Genomic DNA, 9,331 nt, shown 5'->3' with positions numbered 1-9,331 from the left:
ATAAAAAACTAAATAACTCAAAAACCACAAATAATAAAAAATGAAAACCAATTGCAAATTCCCTTAGAATACCACTCTCCACGTCATACTAAAAATTTATTTAAATGTGAAGTTTCAGTTTTCCAGAGGGTTCAGATTGTGTTTGACAGTTCACTTAGCATTTGGCCAAATTTGAACCCTGCAAAACACTTTAGTATTGAGCAAGACCTCAAACCAAATCCTTGATTACATATCACACACCCTTCTTCAGGGAAAAACACATTATATATATACTTTGTAGAAACGAAGATGCACACCAGGATTTAGCAAAATGGTTAAGATTTCATTTTAATTAATTTACATTGAAAAAGAGCCGGTCAACGTTTCGGTCTAAATCTAAGACCTTTATCAAGACCACATATATCTAAAAAGGGATGAGCTGCATTTCATGTTTTTTTTTTATTCTATATTATGGGGAGGTGGCTCTCTCCTTAATGCCTGCTCTCCCAACCCCCGCTTAATGGTGTCTTTGGTAGAGATCATGCTAAATTAAGAGAAAAGCAGGTATAGTCTTTCTCCCCCCAAAGATCATACTTTTTTCACTTAGTTAGGAGTCTTAGGACCGACGCATGGACACTGCCCTGATGGGGCGCATAAGCTTAAAGGGATACTGTCATGGGAAAAAAATTTCAGCTGGAGTAGCACTATTAACTGATGCGTTTTAAAAAAAACATGTCAACATGATGACAGGATCCCTTTAAGCATACTTTCTACAAACTTTGTAACTAAAAGTTCTTTTTATTAATTAGAGTTACAGTACAGTTGTGCAAAACAGGGGGCTGAGGTTAAATTTTGTAATTTGTATATCAAGCCTGTCCACGTGCACCCAATAAAAAGGGTTGAGCTGCATCTCATTGTGTTTTTTATTTTAGCCAAGTAGGATTGATACCACACCATAATAAATCAAATTAATATGCATGATTTTTATTTCTTGCACTAACCATATCAGCATCTGAAAGAGTCACAAGCTATTTTTCAGTTCGTATAAGCACAATCAAAGAAATCACCATTCCACTGAGAAGTCCCTGTGTAAACAAAGCCATCTTTACCACACCTGCAGGCTATTAGGCTTTGAGATAAGGAGCAGCTCATTATACAGAGGGCTTCTCAGTGGGCTGATTATTTATTTTAATTTTGCTTATTGTATGAATAGGAAGCAAACTGTGACTTAACTTTTGGTTTCAGTTTTTGCACTGTTTAGTGCGAGAAAAAAACATCCAGAGCATTCATAATTATAATTTAAACAAGAGGCACAAGCCCTATCCCCTACACTAAATTCTAAAAAGTGGATATACTGCACCTTTTACTGCCTGATCGGTGCTCCATGTGGGAAAACACAAGAAGCTATTACAATAGCCCAACATGTCATTTCACTTAATAGCCGCTCTATACAGACTGATTGTCAATGCTTTCTGTCAGAAAGATGGGAGGAAGAAAGTCAAGTAATAGTAGCAGAAAGTCAAAACTCCTGCACCGACCCTTTGTGACCTGCTTGAGCATATCACCAAATGCTGCCCCTGTAACATAAAATAACAAACAAGCAGAGGAGGTGGCCTTTGTATTGCTGTTTTTAGAATTGTCCAACCAGTGTGTACAAGCTATTATTATCATTACACATTTGCTTTTTTCTTTAGTCAGTGAGGTAAATATCAAATTGTAGCAAGGACCAGTCTAAGTACATGCCCCAAATGCAGCTTGGCTCAGGGATGAGCACACCATGCATAAGCCAACAGAGACAGGCTGTAGCCAATGAGAGACATTGCAATGCTCATGCCAACATACTATACCAAAATGTGCCCAGCCTGTAGCCCTGACCCCATAGCTGGTATGGCAGACTTGTGGAGGTTTGCTATTCCTCCAGCAACTTCTTGAGACTCACAAAAACCCACTATATTTACCAACAAAGAATCTTCTATGCGTCATTTGTCTTTCAGACAGTCAGTAACCACAATTCCCACGGGGGGAGATCAACATGCCTTAATATACTACTGAATGTAGTACTCCACTAAATTCTTATAAATATGAAATGGCTAATGCTTTGGAGAGTGTTGCAGAGGTGACTTGTCATCGGACAGGACCAAATGTTGTTTGTTAAAGAAGCAAGAGCCAATCATCACTGGAAATTTTCCCCAGCAGCTTTCACAAACCAGGGTCTCGGCTGAACCAAATAAACATAATGATGGTATGTTGGACTTCTTTCCAAATGGATTATAAAGATTAAAGCATATGTGCCTAACATTAGGTAACATTAGGGTTAGGTTTAATATGAAAGGTCCAGTTTTTTCTACCTCGAATGTTTACTTATTTATGAAAAAAAAACGCTAATGAGAAAAACTCTAATACTCAAATTGATTGAGTTATAGGTGCAAACCATTGAAAAAATTTTTTCTTGGTCTCACAGTTTGAAACTACAGGGAGGGTAGGGTCCCTCAGAACCGTTTCACTTCCTTATCTATTTTCAAACCATTTACACATGGAGCAAAGGCAGATAAAAATTTCAAACGAGACAGATAATCTGTTCCCAACCTGGAATACATGCCCAGATGGTCAGGCAGTATGGTTAATATCACCCAAACCGACCGACCAAATCTGGGAACATATGGCCAGCTTTACACATGTGTAGAGAAGAACAAGCTGCTCCAGAATTAAATGTAAAGTAACTCACCATACAGTGAAAGTGGTCCGGGTGCACCACCCCCAGACCCCCAGCTGTAGGGAGCGGTACAGCAGAAGATAAGGAAGCAGAGCTGTCCGGCACTCAAACGGATCCACAGGACCAGAGATATTCAGTTAAAAGATATTTTTATTAGTAGAAAAATTAAAAATCTATTTGCATCTCCATCCACCTTACGCATTTCGCACCTTTTGGGGTGCTTAGTCATGGTCCTGTGGATCCGTTTGAGTGCTGGACAGCTCTGCTTCCTTATCTTCAGCTTTACACATGGCTTACTGGACAATGCTCTCTCCTCCTGAAACATATCAATGATAGCCCATGGCTGAAAAAAACAACCAAAATGACATAAAACGAATTAAGTGTATGTTATGTGTATTACTTTTATTTAAGGGGACAATACAGCTAATTTTCAACATGAGCTCAATGAATAGGAAAAAAATAAGGTATTTCTTAACAGGGCAAAACTAAAGCTACTCCATGTTTGGTCCTTGTTGGGTAGTCTAAAAATTACTGAACAGAAACCGGTTTAAATAAAAAATTGGAAATTGGTAAATATTATAGGACTGCATGCGTTGGAACACAGCCCAACTGGAAATCTGTGGATTATGGCAAATACCAGAGGGGCTGCCCTGAGATACCCAAGATGTCATAGACAGTCACTATTTAATGGGCTGGTGGAGCCTGTTTTTTACTCTATGTACTTAAAATGCCAAGGCCTATTTCGAATCTAAATCCTGACCGAGTTTGAACCCAGCCTCTAGAAATGTCAGCACAAGAACAATTTACACAAAGCATGGGTTCTATGGGTGAGCAGCAGAAGACTAAATGTCAGTATGCCATGTGTCAGTTAAAGTGGTGTACAGGTCATTGCCACTGGCCTGTGGAGCGATGGAAATTGTGTTGTCCGACAGTCTTCATGGACAAGTTTGGTTTTGGAGAAACCAGGAGATTGCTGTTTGCCTAACTGAATAATGATGACTATATGGTTCAGTGGAGGGGCTGTTTATCATAGTTCTGGCTAGGGCTCCAAGTTCCAGCAAGCAAAGTATAGCTTGCAAAGCTTTTTGAAAGAGGTCAGTTTTGCATTTCTTGTTATTTTTCAGACCTGGAATTCCAACTTTTTTTTTTTTTTTAAATTGTTCTGGCAACCAGAAAGCTAGAAACAAGCACACCAATAATTAAAACCTTGCAAAATAAAAAAAAAAGACAAACTGAAATCAATCTGAAATAGAATAGGTTTCTCTATAACAGCGATCCACAACCAGTGGCTCATGAGCAACATGTTGCTCAGCAACCCCCTTGGACCAGACTATACAGAGTTGATTTGCTTAGATGAGAGTGGAAAAACTGACTGTTCTACACAGTCATGTTGTTAACCTAAGTGATCACCTATGGGATGAACTGGAACTGATCCTCAACAGATCCCATCCTCAGTAATGATTTTGGGCTGAATGCAAGCAAATCCCATCAACAATATACAAAGCCTAGATCTAGCAAAAAGCCTGCCCAAAGGAAAGGAGACTGTTTTGCTGCTGGTTTTATAAATACAGTTACATATCAGACAGGCAGGTGTTTGCACACTTTTCGCCATATAGTGTATGAGCAAATGGCAAAAGAGTCAAAGTAGAGCCTAGTTTCCCCCAACTTTTTTTGTTTTGTTATCAAGCTATTATAATGTTTGTATTTCAGAAAATAAAAACAAATGCTGCATATAAAGAGTAAACCAATGGTACGGTGGTTACAAAAAAATGGTGCATTAATCAAACATAAAATATTTAATGTCTCTCATATAAGAAGGGGAAAAAGGGCCCAGGACATTAAAGCTTACCATCATATTTTACAATTATACAATTATATTATGAAATTTGCTTGCAATATGAAAGTTGTTATAACAATTTGATTTATTTTAGGAACTGGTTAAAAAAAAAAATGTATTTTGAGCCAGAGAAAATTTTGGAAAAGGATGTCCATTTATAGAAGCAAAATATGGTTTATAAAACAAAGGATTGCCTGAAATAGAAAAAAATATTAGTGATTTGACTTTGCTGAATTAAGGCCTATCTGTGATATTAGTCACTTTGCGGAATACACAATAAAAGGTGGTGGATTAACTGTCAATCTGAAATAGGCAAGCAGTGCAGATCTCTATACAGAAGCAAACAGCAGCGAGCATTAGACACTACCACGTTCAACAGTTTCTGGCAAGCATTCCACGAGAATGTGCCATTTCTTCAATTTTTATGCGGCATTCATGCCTGGGCTGCATTGTCTCTAAATGCTCGCCTGTGGAGAGAGATGAAACACACCCCCTTTCTTCCTTTTTGCTTTTCATCACACCACTGGGTTCTTCTACAGAATTTACATGCAAACACAATTATGCTACGTACAAACAAGTCCTCTTATAAAAAAAAAAGATGGCTTGCAAAAATTATGGCCATCTGCAGCTGTGCTAAAGTAGTTGCACAGAGAGAGGGATAAGGACAAGGTTAAGTTTGTTGTTTAGATATGGTAACAAAAGCCTCTAGTCTTCAGTAATGCTGTAAAACTGTGCATTGCTCTGTTAAGGGAAGGGAAGTCCAGCTGGAAGAAAAACACACCAGGAAACATATAGGATAAAGAGCTGCCTCCCGCTCCAGATAAACACAACATGTCAGTGTATAAAGGGCTAAGTGTAATAAAAGGGAAAGTAAAAGCATTGAAGATGGAGGTTGGGCAGGGAAGATCCCAGCAGGCTAGAGCGGCAGTAATGCAGGCAGATGGGCAGTGACACAATCAGAAGCCATTCTTGCTGCTCTCTAAGCACCAATCCTTAGCAACAAAACACCCATAACAGCCACAACACCTCCTACGCTGGCACAAACAAATCAGCACGGCACAAAAGCACACAGGACACAAATTCAACCTCAATCATTGTAAATAGATGTATCCACTCACTCGATAAACGGCACAAACCCAAGCACAACAAGCACTCCAATAACAACGGCTGATCATTTTGTTGCATTAATGAAGAAATCAAAATTCTACTAAGAAAAGGGGTTTATTAGGCATAATTAATGCCTCACAAACCAGAGCAATTTTGATCATATTTGAAACAGAAAGTTTGCATTAAGAAGAGAAAAATACATATACATATACATATATATATATATATATATATATATATATATATATATATATATTGGATTTTTACATATGTGTAATTATTTTTTTACACATTATGGATACTTCCATTTCCTGTCTGATGAATGGACAACTTCACCTTTAAACCTTCAGAATGTTTACAGATGGACCAATTCCAACTAGCCTTTCAACTGGTTTTTAAAACAATTGTTTTTGATTCTGAGTTATTACCACTGCTGTGACTGGCCCGGTGCCCTTTGATCTTCAGGGGAAAAAAAAGTAAGCACACCTGATAATATACCAACCCTTTACTGGTGCTCCATGTTCCAACAGTAGCATGGGGCTGCCAGGAATAGGAAGGTACAAAGGCACAGATATTTATTTACAAGGCAATGCATTAACAAATATGGCTCTGTGCCTTGCAACTGCCTCCTCTGTAAGGCCCCATTGCTCCTTTATTTTAAGCTTTTGTTGTCAGGTTCACTGACCTCAGGAACATACGGCATTTATCATAATTTTATTTCTTTTTAGTCGTTATAATAGCTCATCTTTCTGTTCAAATTCTCTGTGTAATTTTTATTTTCTTGCTTCCAAACTGGCTGCTGTGTATCAAAACATTATTTATTGGTGCATGGTGTATCAACGCGTTTCGGCTCAACTGAACGACGGCTCCAGGTGAGCCGAAACGCGTTGATACACCATGCACCAATAAATAATTTAAATTTTTTTTTTATAATAAACTTCAATATAAGGTGATCTAACCCTTTAACATAAAAATTGTTCAACCAGGCCAAAATATTGTATTCCAGGGCAAACTAATAAAAACAAAGCAACATCTTCATATACAATAGTATCCCTCAAGTGCAACAAAGTGTGCTATGTTTTGTACACATTTTTGGTACATTTATGGCAGCAGGGTGGTATCAGCCGATATCTATATACCATGGATATTTTTGAATCACACAGGTTAGACAATTTCAGTTTCTGATGTGCCATTTCTTCCATTGCTTGGAGCATTGGCAGATAAAGTAGAAAAGCCGCAGCTAATCGTCGCTTTCCGATATTCCAATCATTCAGGCTCCCATGTAGGCTTGACGTTAAGACTGTTAGAAAGTTGTAGCATCTTGCAACTATGCACCAGCAGTTTTACAGAATTTGGATTTGGCAGAATCCAAACCCGTGGCAGCCAAACCTAATCCAAACCCATGTGACTGGATAAGTAAAGGTGCTGATTTTTCAAATAATGCAAAGATTTAATTTGGCTCAAATCTGAATATGCACATTACGGCTCACATTTGGTTCAGTATTCTGCTGAATCTTTTGCCAAGGATTCCGTATTCATTAAATTCAAATTTATGGATTCTGTGTTCTGTGCTGAGATAGATTAACTGCCTATTAAATACTCGTAAACTTAGTCTGATTTACATTACAATTTATTAGATCTTAATCTTATAAAAGCTATGCGGTCAGTCGTATAACTGTCTAGAATCAGGTTAGTATTTAACTCCCAGTCCAACTGGAAACAGGCCTTTGATGACATTATAGAGTGGCTAGATGAAAGCATTTTGTCCATAATACAATGATAAAAGTATGCTGGTAACAATAGACAGAGCTCGTTTGAAGGCTGACGGGGGATACTGGGAATTGTTGTCCAACAGCAGCTGAAATTTGATGGATAACAACATGACAATGAGAAAGAATAAACAAATACAGTGTCTTAGACTGCTCAAATCATTCCCACAATACGACAAACAGCAGGGCAACGCAGCTAAGTAAAGTACAATAAAAAAAAGGGGGTCACCCTTCCCCCCTCCGTCCTGTTGTTGTATTGAACCCTATTTTCCCACAACACAGCAGGGCTGCCGGAGGGTACAGGGAGTTCGGCTCCATAACAGCTGGAGGGCCTTTGGTTAGACAGGCGACCTGCAGAAGCCTGGGACAGCCTTTGTACAAGGTTCTCAACGAACACCATTAGCTTCCACAAACAACAGAAAGCACAGCGGAGAGCTCAGCACGTACAGCTCACGGCTATAAACAGGACCCACCGAGTCCCACGGAGAGGGGCGTTACATCCGCTGCAACTGACAGTACCCAGGCGGGCATTCAGGAAACACCCCTCTACAGGAAAGTGGTCTCTACCCCGGGTACAAAACTGTCCCTCCCCCCGCCACTCACCTGCTAAAGCCGCCACACGTTTCTCTTACAGATGGTCGGAAGTGTTCCAGTTCGCGCGCCTTGTCAAGTCACCCGGCGCGATCTTTCTTGTTCGAACGTCTAGAGCCAGTCCCCTCGAACCTCCGCCTGCTCCGTCAGGCATAGAGCGGCCACTGTTTTAAAACAGGGGGGTCCACAACCCTGACTATCTCCTCCGAACAGCAGCGCTCACACCCCTCTCTCCTTTCTACAGTCTCTCTCTCGCTCTCCCCACCTCCTCCTCCAGTCACACAGCCCTCAACGACCGGAGCCGGATTGGCCGCCACTTGCCTCCCACGTGACCTAGAGAGAGGCGAGGCGGATTGGCTAGAGAGAAAGTAGGGAGGAGAGAGAGCCAAGGCCGCAAGGTTAAGTACAATAGAATATTGATAACAGTGATGTTTGTGCTAGTGATACTCTTTGCTCTCAAAACGGTGGGTCTGCAACAACTTGTGAATAACGAGCCGTCTCCCGCCTAGCTGAGAACTACAATACAGTGACTGAAGAGCCACAGTTTGACAGTCCATGAAATATAACATCTTCTCTATACGCACTCATTATATTCTACAAGTGTATGCCGTGACCTGTCAATGCGACTGAAGCTCCCTCCCATGAGTAGGGGAGGCGGTGCTTGCTCTTGCAACCTGGCAGTTTGGAACACAGCGGATTGCTGCGATTGGTTGACGCGTAGCTGACATCACCAAGCCCCTTCTCCGGGAGTCACCCGATATGGCAGCGCCTGGAAGGTTCTGGGAGCGGCTGCAGAAGAGAACGAAGCCGCCAATACCACATAGCTGGACCTGGATTCATAAGATACCAGGCAGCGTGCATGGACTGAGCTGCCATTCTGCCCATATCCGCTGCCTCGCCTGCACAGGGTTCCTTCTTTATGATGGCGCAGTGAGTAGGCTCCATGGGAGGATCAGTACGCATGCGCGCAGGATGCACATTTCTGGGCGGGATGACGTAACCTGCGACAAGAAATTGTCACCTGAAGTTGTTGACATCTTAAAGGGGTTGTTCACCTTTGAGATAACTTTTAGTGTGATGTAGAGTGATATTCTGAGACGATTTGCAATTGTTTTTCATTTTTATTATTTGTATTTTTAGTTATTTAGCTTTTTATTCAGCAGCTCTCCAGTTTGCAATGCCTGCCATCTGGTTGCTGGGGTCCAAATTACCCTAGCAACCATGCATTGATTTGAATAAGAGACTGGAATATGAATAGGAGAGGCCTGAAAAGAAAGATGAGTAATACACAGTAGCAATATAGCATACCTCCACCAACATTTTAGAAATAAAAAG

General features: G+C 40.5%; 1 protein-coding gene across 3 annotated transcripts in view; it reads right to left on the bottom strand.

Annotated features, from left to right (window-relative positions):
* The window catches only part of ankrd12.L (ankyrin repeat domain 12 L homeolog), a 76,888-nt gene extending 67,880 nt beyond the window's left edge, over nucleotides 1–9,008 (bottom strand). For 2 of the 3 annotated variants that reach the window (XM_041566361.1, XM_041566362.1), the window contains exon 1: nucleotides 8,009–9,008. The gene's annotated coding sequence lies outside the window, so the exon portion shown is untranslated. The remainder of the gene's footprint in view (nucleotides 1–8,008) is intronic. The other variant, XM_018267886.2, reaches the window with a different exon arrangement.
* Between the last annotated feature and the right edge of the window lie 323 nt (nucleotides 9,009–9,331).

Source organism: Xenopus laevis, chromosome 6L, assembly GCF_017654675.1.
Source record: "Xenopus laevis strain J_2021 chromosome 6L, Xenopus_laevis_v10.1, whole genome shotgun sequence".
NCBI lineage: Eukaryota > Metazoa > Chordata > Amphibia > Anura > Pipidae > Xenopus > Xenopus laevis.
This window is presented reverse-complemented; position numbering and strand designations above follow the sequence as displayed.